We start from the raw sequence: 12,420 nt of genomic DNA on the forward strand, positions 1-12,420 counted from the left end.
AAACAAAAATAACGTGAGATTTAACTACCTGAATGCTATATAATTGTAGATTACTCTTGTTTTACAAACCTTTAAAATGCATTTTAGGAAGTCAAAATTGATATGCTTAATAAAAGCTTTCTTAAAGTCCCATACCTTTGGACCATGGCAGCTAATTTTGTAATTTAAGCATTCATATGAACTACCTATGGACATATATTAAATTAATTGACAAAAGTCTCAGAGTGCCGCCTATGCTTTTCTGGGGTTGCCTTATAAGAGTATAAGCCCATGGAAATGTTCCTGTTCAATCAAAGTCAGCGCCGAAATGCTCTTCCTTCGAAAGAATTGGCATTGACAGTGATCCTTTAGTTGTTACTAGTTATTTTTAGAATATTTTATATTTTTAGAGCCTCATCTGTCTTTAGTGGGCTCCTCCCCAAAGTCCCCCACTAGAGTTAAGACACCGTTCGTTGTCTCTCCTATGACTGAGTGGTCGAAGAGGAGAATGCTAGTGACTGTCACACATTGGAAAACCATCACGCTCTCCAGTCTTGTCTGCATTGCCTGGGCCTTTAGCAATGCGAGAACAGAAGATTAAAGAGCTGGCTTTTAGTGACAGCAAAACCAGTTATTAATTCTTTAACTTTGGGCAAGCCACTAACCTCTTTGAGTCTCTGTTCTATTCTTCCTTCTGCAAACTAGGGATAGTCATTCTTTTCTCTGCCTCCCTCACATGGAGGTTAACAACAAGAGGTAGTATATGTAAATTTGTCCCATAGATGATAGCACTTTTGAAATGTAAAGTACGGGAGTTCCCCTCGTGGCACAGTGGAAACGAATCTGACTAGGAACCATAAGGTTGCAGGTTCGATCCTTGGCCTTGCTCAGTGGGTTAAGGATCCGGCATTGCCATGAGTTGTGTTTAGGTTGCAGACGCGGCTTGGATCCAACGTTGCTGTGGCTGTGGCTGTTCCCTAGTCTGGGAACCTACATATGCTGCAGATGCACCCCTAAAAAGACCAAAAACAAAAAAAAACTATAGTTACCAAAAAAGTTGTGAAAATATAAAATAAATTAAAATATAAGGTACCATCAAGGCCTGTTCTCCAAGTGGTATATTTTCGCTTTTCTTTCTCCCAGTGGAAACCAAGCAGATCCTTTCAGAGTTCTCTAATTTTATCTGCAAAACTTGACAGGGTTTGTCGAGGGTGCTGGGAGGATGGGGATAGGGGACAGTTTACAATTCTGTTTCCTTGTCAGGTGCTGGATGTGAAACTCTTATTTAGATGGGACTTAGATCAAAGAAACACATTAATTGGTATTCTTATTCCACCCATTCAATCGGAATTGGCAATGTGAAAGTTATTTAGAACAGTGTTGTACAAGGATCTGTTGGTTTTGGTGTGAGGGTAAAAGGCTGTACTTTTTTTTTTCTTGCCTTTTGAAGGCCGCACCCGCATCATACGAAGGTTCCCAGGCTAGGGGTCTAATTGGAGCTACAGCTGCCAGCCTATGCCAGGGCCACAGCAACACCAGACCCGAGCCTCGTCTGGAACCTACACCACAGCTCACGGCAACGCTGGATCCCCAACCCTCTGAGCGAGGCCAGGGATCAAATCCTGAAACCCCATGGTTCCTAGTCAGATTCGTTTCCACTGTGCCATGACGGGAACTCCCTCGTTGTTTTTTTGTTGTTGTTTTTCCTAAAAAGAAGAACCTGTGTCTACTACTGTACTGCTTTTAATGGACATTGGTTTTTTTTAAGTTCATCTTTTAAAATTAATTGTGCTCTTTAGTTTCACCTGTTTTTCCAAGTAGTGTAACATTTATTTATGTAAGACACCCAGTCCTTTTAACGTGTTTACTTCCATGGCTGCTATGTGGATGCCAATGTTTTTTGTTTTGTTATTGTCTTTTTAGGGCTGTACCTGCTAGAGGTCAAACTGGAGCTGCAGCTGCCAGCCTACACCAGAGCCACAGCAATGCCAGATCCTTAACCCACTGAGCGAGGCCAGAGATCGAACTCGCATCCTCCTGGACACTAGTCAGGATCTTTACCACTGAGCCACAGCGGAAACTCTGAATAGGTGTTATTTGGAAATCAGATAATAGTACATCTGCCTAGATTATGTTATATCACTTTGCCTAAGGGAGAATGTTATTTTCCTATCATATTTTCAACTTAAATGCTTAAATTGATTTATTTTACCTCTTTTTCCTGCATGTAACTGTACCACTTAGCAAGGTTGTAGCAAAGCTAGAATTGAAGCCAGTTTTTCGGCTCCAGGGATAGGGACCCAGGTGCTGTCCTAATGCTTTAACAAGTCTCTTTCTTCATCAATAAGTGGCATTATCTATCTACTCTCCCTTATCTAATGTGCTTTGAGGCATTCCTGTGGCTCAGAGGGTTAAGAACCTGGAGCTCTCTCTATAATGATGCAGATTAGATCCCTGGCCTCACTTAGCAGGTTAAGGATCCAGTGCTGCCAAAAACTGCAGCATAGGTCACAGATGTACCTAGGATCCAGTGTTGCCATTGCTGTGGCATATGCTGCAGCTCCAAATCAACCCCTAGCCCAGGAATTTCCATGTGCTGTGGGTTTGGCCATAAAAACGAAATGGAAAAAGTGCTTTGAGGAGTTCCCGCTGAAGCCCAGGGGTCACGTGAAGGACCCAGCATTGCCAAAGCTGCAGCTTGGATTCACTGGCCTAGGAACTTCCATATACTGTGGGTGTGGCCAAAACTTTTTTTTTTTAAGTTCTTTAACATATAGAATGCTCTATAAATAATCCTCCCCAACTTGTTAAACTATACATTGTAAGTGTCTAGTTCTCACTTGAGTATTCTAGGCAATTAGTTTTACCTTTCTCACAGTCAATTTTATCCTGAAGAGGGCAGGTGCACTCAGTTTAAGCTGGATGCTCAGAGTTAAAAACAAAACAGCCAGGATCTTCAGTCCTTCTCCATTCCTCTAATCTTCAAGCAGGTTTCGGAAAGCTCCAAAGATCTTGGAGATTCCCACCCTTATTAAACGTAAGTGGAAAACATTAGGGAGCTTGTACATTCCAGGACTCAAAAGCAAAGCAAGAGGAGACTATGTTTGTAAACTCTGAAAATTGACCTTTCACTACACCCATTTTCTGAGTTATCTGGCTTTAGTATGCCCTTTTGCAAGGAAATTTGCTCCCTGAAACAGAGTCAAGGCTGAAAGTTTGCCCAACTAGCTTTTGTGTGCAGTCAAGAAGATTCGAAAATCTTTTAGCCACTTTGACCAACTGACATCCAGTTAGGAAATGACATAGCTATTGGGCTGGGGATTAGATGGCAAGTACTACCATGTTTAAATTCCCCATTGTGATGGCTGCATCAAGTTTGGCACTGGGAGTTCCCGTTGTGGTGCAGCGAAAACGAATATGACTAGGAATGATGAGGTTGTGGGTTCTGTCCATGGCTTCCATCAGTGGGTTAAGGATTCCGAGTTGCCCTGAACTATGGCGTAGGCTGCAGACGCGTGGCTCAGATCCTGCATTGTTGTGACTGTGGTGTACGCCAGCAGCTGCAGCTCCGATTTGATCCCTAGCCTGGGAATCTCCGAGTGCCACAGGTGTGGCCCTAAAAAAAGGCAAAAAAAAAAATGTTTGTCATCTTTTCAGGCACTGACTCCTCTAATACCCTTGATTCTAAAGACAACAGGTGAAGAAGGTCTTTTGAAAAGAACATTGCAGGGCAGCTCAGGTCCTTGGTGTGGCATGAGCTTGATCCCTAGCCTGGGAACTTCCATATGCCGTGGGCAAGACCAAACAAATGGAAAACATTGCAGGGAATTTTACTTCAATTTCTGCTACTGTCTTGCTTTGTAAATTTGCCAAGTCTGCTGCTGAAAAAAAAGTTATCTTATTTGACAGAGAATAGTGAGGATACTGCTTTGGAATGTTATAAAGCACTAGATGAGATCAAAGTGATGTGGGTAAAATTTAGTGAGACGCTGAGATGCACTGGCAAAGTTCACATTTCAGTTTCGCTGCACATTTCCGACAGCCCCTGTTTGAAGGTAGCTGAACTTCTCCCCCATCTTGGAAGTTAGACCAGCATGAATGTGTGCCAAGGGTCATAGCTGGTAGGGGTGAGTGTTCATTACTTGAGGGAGTATGTCCATTTTGGGATCCACCCCACCCCCACCAGCGTGGGCGGAGTCACTAAAAAAAGTCTCACAGAAGGAGTCTTGCTCCATCATTTATTGCTTCATCCTTTCTCAAGAGCTGCATGCCTCTGCTTAGGCTAGCTTCCCCACCAAGGCGAACCTGACACGTTTCTGCAGACAGAGTTGTGGGTCAAAGGATCCAGAACCGGGAGTTCCCTGGTGGCTTAGCGGGGTTGAGGATCAAGCCTTGTCACTGCTGTGACTCTGGTTACAGCTGTGGCGCGAGTTCCTTTTCTGCCTCGGGAACTTCCGCATGCCCCGGGCACCACCAAAAAAACAAACAAACCAAAAAACCTTGTACAAAGGATCCAGGACAAAGATCCAGAGGGGGGAATAAAGATAGTTCTCATTGGTTCAGGTATTTTCCTCCTTTTACAGATAAGGAATCTGTGCCACAGAGAGAGGATGGCTTTCCCCTTTGAAGCCTGTCAATCCGGTGCCCCGGAGGCCAAAGTGAAGGGCCTTTGAGAGTATGAGGCTGTTTTTTCCACTAAAATCCCATCACACGAAAGGAAAGGCACCCAAAAAAAGTACTCAAAGTAGCCAAATCAGCAGCCAGTGTTGCCGTGCCTTACTCTAGCTCCCTTGACTCTTGATTGTTGAAATCATCCCACTTCCTTCCTGCAGCGCGACGGAAGCTCTGGCAGCCCTTTTCGGACCCCGAGCCGACACCGACGACAAGCTAGGTCTTTGGCTTCCACACACGGGAGAAACGGGTCCCTTCTGCTGGAGGCCGAAAGCCCTCAGGTATGCGCTGCGCGTAAAAAGGTTAACTCAGAACTGGAGAACCGCTTTCCGCGGGGCGCGGCTGAGGACCCTCCGCACGGCAGCCACGCGGGACTCAGGCAGAACTGCCCCCACTTGCGGCGCCCCGGGGCGGGGCTTCCTCTCCCGCGCTGGTGGGGCGGGGCAACGAGGAGCTTCCTCGCTCCTCCTCGCCCCGCCTAGAGGAGCAGGGACCGGGCTCCCTCGCTCCTTGGAGTGATTGGGCGGGGCCTCCTGTCCAGCTCCGGGGTGGGGCCGAGGCAGGGCGGAGCTCTCTACCAGCCCTCCCCGGGTCCCTCTACTGCGCATGGCACGTTGCGTACCTCCTCCCAGCAACCGGCCCGGCGGCAGCGCGGCGGTAAACTAAGGAGGCGGAGCTGAGACTGGGTCGGGACTGCTTGCTTACTCCAGGACCAGGTACCGGGCTGGCGGGACCGCCTGGTGCGCTCCAGGGATCAGTCGTTCCTCGCTCTGATGCCAATTACATCTTCTCAGGGGCACCCTCTTTCAGAGCGGCCATCCCGAGCACCCTCTCGCCCTTCACGGGCCCCTTTTCACCCGAATCCTTCTCGGTTCCCGCAGTGAGGGGCTGCAGCCGGAGAGCAGAATAGGCTTGGGCCAGGCCCAGACACACCCGAGTGGAGTTTCCGGGCAGAAGAGGCGAGCGTGCTTTCCCTCCCTTCTCCCCTGATTTTCAGGTGGGAAACCTGCGGCCCAGGTGGCGGTTTGTCTTGATGAAGCTAAGAGGCGGCGGCGTATCCTAGTGCTGCACTCTCCCCGAAACCCCCCCCCCCGCGTCCCCGGTCCCGCATCCCCATCTCATCCCAGGCTAGGTAGGTCAGGTCCTTGTTAGGAAAGAGTATTCCCTGAATCAACCTAAGTAGAGCTTCTAATTGTCTTGCTTTTCAAAATGTTTAAGCGCCCACAGTCGATTTGGGGTGTGGGTGGGTAAGTGAGCGCGAGAGAAGGGGAGTGGTGAAATAAAATTGTTCACGTTTTCTGGAAATAGGGAACTTCTCTGCTAGGAGAAGTGCCAAGATATCCTAGCATATTCTAACTTGATTTTTACCAAGAGAGGAAAAGCTGTTCGAATTGGTCCTTTTCTTATTGAAATATCTGTTGGAGTAGAACCGTATTCCAGTATGTATTTGTGGCATTAAGACAGTTTTTCATCGACTGACTGGTGTTTTTCTTTGGCGTCCCCCCCTCAAGACTATTTCTCCTCCCTGAGAGTTGAAGAAACTAAATCTTTTCTGATTATCTGCCTCAGGCCAGGAGCCTATTCACCCATAAGTACTGAACTGGTTATATCTCTTCCTCCCCACCCTTGAACTAGGTTTCTTAGAGGTATTGTGGCTCAAATGCATTGTGTATAGTTGTAATCCCAGACATGGAGGAAGTTTAGAAAACCAGTGATGAAAATAGGGGAAAGGGAAAAAACTAAATCAAGAAAAGGAATTCTTTCTACACTGTTTGGCATCTGGTCAGCACCATTGTCAAATCAGGTGATGGCTTTTCAGTCATCATATCTTGGCACACACAGACTCGACACTTCTCCCGTGTTATCACTCACAGTTTCTAGAGCACAGGCTTTGGAACAAACCTGTTGAGTTCTCTACCACTTGTCTGTGTAACTTTGGGTATTAACCTGAGTCTTAATATCCTGATCTATAAAACGAGGATGATAATACTTACTGTGAGCTGATCTACGTGAAGCATTTAGCACAGATCCTGGCACATAAGTTCACCTAAAGTGCTTGCTGCTTTTATTATTTTTACAATTGTTAAATTAGCAGATGGAGGAGTGCCCATGTTAGGTGTTGGGCACAGTAGCCCCTGGGAATGCACGACTGAACAAGAGGTATTCTCTACCTTCACAGCGTCTCTACTCTAGAGGAGGAAGCTGATAAGTAGGCAGTTAAGAGTGTGGTGCGTATAAGGGTGGAATACAAAAGGCCAAATACCTAACATAGGTTGGCGGCAGCTGCCCTCAGGGAGGACTTCCTGTAGCACCAGACACCTAAGAGGAGTAGTGAGGGGCACATAAAAATTAACCAGGAGTTCCCGAGTGGCACAGTGGGTTAAAGACACTGCAGTGTCTCAGGTCATTGCGGAGGTGCAGGTTTGATCCCCTCTGGTGCCGTGAGTTAAGGGTTAAGGATACAGCATTTCCTGGGCTCCAAGGAACTTCCATATGCTGTGGATGAAAAAACAAATGGAAAAATAAACCAGACTGGGAGAGTGAAAGTGGTCCACAAGGGGATGCAGGATCTTTAAAATTTTCCCTCGGAGCTCCGTTTCCCACCTGTCTTTCAAGCGCTGTCCTGAGTATGGACCTATGGCAAAACTTGCTCCCCGGCCGTCTGCTTTTCTCTCACCACTTTCTTCTTGACTGAATTTCTGTCACTTTATAGCTTTAGCTGCCAACTCCCAAGTCCACATAGCCATCTCCAACCCCTCTTTTAAGCGTTGGTCTTAACATTTCTAACGGAAGGCTGTGTCTTTCCCCTTGGGATATTTAATTCTCTTCTCAACTTCAGTATGACTTGAGAACTCAAACTTATCTTTCCCCGAAAGCCACTTCCACCTCGGAGCTTTCTTACTTTGTCTTTGACACACTATTCTTTTCTCAGTTACTTGAGCACAGAAAAACGGTGCCATCAGAGTTGCTGACAGGTAGAATGGGTTCCTTGATTAGGCAGTGTGTCTCTGGCATGAGTTTTCAAGCAGAGACCAGCTAACCTTATATCCAGGAGTTTTTAAAAGCCATTCCTCCAAAGAGTAGAGGATAAGGCTAGATGGCTTATGGTGTCCTTACTAAATTTCTTTCTTTTTCCTTCTCCCCTATCCACCTGTTTCTTAACATTCCCTCTGCCAGGGGCTCTTAGTACCGCAGTGGTGGTCCAGTGTAATTGTATTCTAACTGGCACTCCTTTCTCTGGGTTATTTTCACCTCCCCTTCTCCTTCCCTTTGTGGGTTAATACTCCTTAGAATGTTCCTTAGAACAAGGCGTCTTAGTTGTTAGTCATTATGGTGGTCCATGTGTCAACAGCATTACAAGCGTTATGGGAGCTTGTTAGAACAACGAGGCTCCAACTCCAGAACTTCGGAATCAAAACCTGCGTTTTAACAAGATCCTCAGGTGATTTGCATGCACTGTCAAGTTTAAGAGACACTACCTTAGACCTCGGTTTTGTGTCACCTTTCTGTTTAAAACCTGCACTGACTTCCTACTGCCTGCTGCATAAAACCCCTCCTCTAGCATAACACTTAAGGCCTATTAATCCTTCTCCTGTATGTGGAGTTGTGTTTTCTGTAACTGCCCACACAGTAACTGGAGAGTGTATGCAAAGTGCTGGCGTACTGCTCAGCACATTTGGTCACTCCTTCAGTGTCACCGAGTGCCTGCAGTGTGCCAGGCACTGTTCTAGAAACCGAGACACACCTGTGGACAGTTGAGCGCTAATGAGTAGCTAATGCTATTTCATGCTTGTAATTCCCGTTTTCTTTAAGTCCTATTTGATATTCAAGCCCCGCCCCTTCAGTGAAAGCATCCAGATCCACCACATCTCACTGCTCTCTTCCCCTTTGCCGAACTGGAGCAGGAGCTGCCCGCTTCTGCATGTGCATTCCCCAGACCTGCTGAGTTAAAATTTTTGGAGGAGGGAGTACACAAATCAATTTGAAATGCATCCTTGTTTGGGAACCAATAGCTCAGATCATTATCGAAGCTGTTGAAGTGGCAGCCTCGAACCAGTTCTTGGGTCTCTCCAAATGGGCACTTATATTCATTTATACAGTGGTTTGAAACTGACTTCATTTTCTATTTCCAGTGTTTTTTTCCAGAGCCATAGGTAGTTCCTCTTGAGGGTAAAAATCATCTCTTTATCTACATTAATATCCTCTTTTCTTTTTGCTGTAGACTGCACGCGGATATAGATCTGTTTCCTCTTATATTCCTTTGGCACAGTGCTTTGTGTTTAATGTTACTAGACAGTGTGCATTCTCATAGGCTTTCCTTTTTTTTTTTTTTTTGGCTTTTTGCCTTTTCTAGGGCCACTTCCCGTGGCATATGGAGGTTCTCAGGCTAGGGGTCGAATCAGAGCTGTAGCCGCCGGCCTATGCCAGAGCCACAGCAACTCAGGATCCGAGCCGCGTCTGCCACCTACACCACAGCTCACGGCAACGCTGGATCCTTAACCCACTGAGCGAGGCCAGGGATCGAACTCTTGTCCTCATGGGTACTAGTCAGGTTTGTTACTGCTGAGCCACGGTGGGAGCTCCAGGTCATTTTACTTTTTAGATCAACTTTATTGAGATATAATTTACTTACAACAAAATGCATCTATATTAAGTAGATAGTTTGTTGAGTTTTGACAGCTACACTCACATAACCACCACACAATAAAAATATATAGAACTTTTCCATCACCCCGAAAAGGTCTTCGGTATCTCTTTGAAGTTGGTTCCTCTTCTCACTGTTAGTCCCAGGCAACCAAGATCTGCCTTCTGTCATATTTTTACTTTTTCTAAAATTTCATGTAAATGGGAACAATATATAGATTTGTGTCTGACTTCTTTCAGCATGATATTGTTGCACATATCAGTAGTTTGTTCCTTTTTATTGCTGAGTAGTAGTACATTGGTGTATATGCCACATTTTTCAAATCCATTTAGCAGTTGGTAGACATTTGGATTGTTTCCCATTTGGGCCTGTTGTGAATAATGCTCTCATGGACATTCGTGTACAAGTCTATGAGAATATATGTTTTCATTTCTCTTGAGTAGATTTACCTAGGAACAGAATCACTGGGTCATAAGCTACTAACCTATTTTCCAGAGTGGCCATACTTGTTTTCATTCCCACTAGCAAGGATATCCAGTTGGTCAATATCCTTGTCAACACTTGGTATTGTCAGTCTTTATTTTTAGCCATTTTGATGGGTGTTTAGTATCTCATCCTGGCTTTATGTACATTTCCCTGATGATAAGTGACATTAAACAGCATTTCACGTGCTTAGTGGCCACTCATATATCTTCTGTGTAGACCTGTTACCCACTCCTTGAACTGAGTTGTCTGATTATTGGGTATAGAAAATCTTTATTTTTTATTTTTATTTTTTGTCTTTTTGCCTTTTCTGGGGCTGCTCCCACGGCATATGGAGGTTCCCAGGCTAGGGGTCGAATCTGAGCGGTAGCCGCCGGCCTACACCAGAGCCACAGCCATGTGGGATCCGAGCCTCGTCTGCAGCCTACACCACAGCTCACAGCAATGCCAGATCCTTAACCCACTGATCGAGGCCAGGGATCGAACCCGCAACCTCATGGTTCCTAGTCAGATTTGTTAACTACAGTGCCATGACGGGAACTCCTAGAAATTCTTATATATTCTGTAAAGTCCTTTGTAAACACACATACACACACAGTGTTTTCTCCCAATCTTTATTTCTGTGTCTTTCAAAGGTAGAAAGTTTTAATTTTGATAAAGATCAGTGCTCCAAATTTTTCTTTTATATTTCGTGCTCTTGATGTTTTTTTGAATCTTTACCTACCCCAAGATCATGAAGCCTTTCTCTTCTGTTTTCTTTAGTAAGTTTTAACTTTTTCTTTAGTTCTGTGATTCATTTCAAGTTAATTTTTGTGTACAGTTTAAGGGTCATTTTTTCTAAATAGATATCAAGTTGTAGCCAGACTGTTTTTTCCCCATGAAATTACTTTGGCCATTCTCTTGAAAATTAATTGACCATGTATGCATGGGTTTATTTCTGGATTCTTTATTCTCTTGATCCATTTGTTTACCCTTAGACCAAAATACACTGTCTTGATTATGGCAGCATAAAGTAAGGCTGGAAATCAGATAATGTAAGTCTTCTTACTTTGTTCTTTTTCAAAATTATTTTGGCTACTTTAGGTCCCTTGGATTTCCGTGCAAATTTTAGAATCAGCTTTATCAATTTCTTTTTAAAAGTTTGCTGGAATTTTGATTAGGATTATACTGAATCTATAGATCAGCTTGGAGAATTGACAGCTTAACAGTACTGAATCTCCCAGTTTGTGTACATAGCATATCTCTTATTTATTTATTTATTCTTATCTTTTTGCCTTTTCTTGGGATGCTCCCGCAGCATAAGGAGGTTCCCAGGCTAGGGGTTGAATCGGAGCTGTAGCCACCAGCCTACATCAGAGCCAGAGCAACGTGGGATCCGAGCCGTATCTGTGACCTACACCACAACTCACAGCAGTGCCAGATCCTTAACCCACTGAGCAAGGGCAGGGATCAAACCCACAACCTCAGGGTTCCTAGTCAGATTCGTTAACCACTGTGTCACGACAGGAACTCTGCATATCTCTTATTTAGATCATCTTTAATTCCTCTTACCAATGTTTTATAATTTTAAACATACAGGTCTTAGCCATCATTTATTGAAATTATTTTTTGGTTTTGTTGGTAATATTAATGGTATTGTTTTTTTAATTTCATTTTCTAATTAATCATTGCTAGTATAGAGAAATATAATTGAGGGTTTTTTTGTGTTTTTGTTGTTGTTGTTGTTGTCTTTTTAGGGTCACACCTGTGGCACTTGGAGATTCCCAGGCTAGGGATCAAATCGGAGCCGCAGCTGCCGTCCTACACCACAGCCACAGCAATGCGGGATCCAAGCTGCCTTCTGCAGCCTGCCCCACAGCTCACAGCAATGCCGGATCCCTAACGCACTGCATGAGGCCAGAGATTGAACCTGCGTCCTCATGGATCCTAGTCAGATTCATTTCCCCTGAGCCACAACAGGAACTCTTATATTGGGTTTTATAATTGACCTTCTTTCTAAGTTCATTTTCTTAACTGTAATGATTTTTTTTAATAAAATACTTAGAATTTTCTTTTCTTTTTTTTTTTTTTTTGTCTTTTTTGCCATTTCTTGGGCTGCTCCTGCGGCATATGGAGGTTCCCAGGCTAGGGGTTGAATCGGAGCTGTAGCCACCGGCCTACACACCAGAGCCACAGCAATGCAGGATCCGAGCCGTGTCTGCAATCTACACCACTGCTCACGGCAACGCCAGATCCTTACCCCACTGAGCGAGGCCAGAGATCGAACCCACAACCTCATGGTTCCTAGTCGGATTTGTTAACCACTGAGCCACGACGGGAACTCCAAGAATATTTAGAATTTTCTATGTATAAAAATATGTTGTCTGTGAATAAAGAGGTTTTTGTTTTTTGGGTTTTTTTGGCTGCTCCCATGGTGTATGGAAGTTCTGGGCCAGGGATCAAACCTTTGCCACAGCAGAGTGACTCAAGCTGCTGCAGTGACAATGCTGGATCTTTAACCTGCTGAACCACATGGAAACTCCTAAGTAAAGAATTTTATACCTTCTTTTCCATTTCTTTTTTTTTTTTTTTTTTGTCTTTTTGTCTTTTGTTGTTGTTGTTGTTGTTGCTATTTCTTGGGCCGCTCCCTCGGCATATGGAGG

General features: G+C 44.6%; 1 protein-coding gene across 19 annotated transcripts in view; it reads left to right on the forward strand.

Moving 5' to 3' along the window:
* Positions 4,803 to 12,420, forward strand: part of STRADA (STE20-related kinase adaptor alpha) — a 30,917-nt gene continuing 23,299 nt past the window's right edge. For 5 of the 19 annotated variants that reach the window (XM_021066773.1, XM_021066781.1, XM_021066778.1 and 2 more), the window contains exon 1: positions 5,238 to 5,366. The gene's annotated coding sequence lies outside the window, so the exon portion shown is untranslated. The other 14 variants (XM_021066774.1, XM_021066782.1, XM_021066779.1 and 11 more) reach the window with 9 other exon arrangements.

This window comes from Sus scrofa, chromosome 12 (assembly GCF_000003025.6).
Source record: "Sus scrofa isolate TJ Tabasco breed Duroc chromosome 12, Sscrofa11.1, whole genome shotgun sequence".
In the NCBI taxonomy this organism is placed as follows: Eukaryota; Metazoa; Chordata; class Mammalia; order Artiodactyla; family Suidae; genus Sus; species Sus scrofa.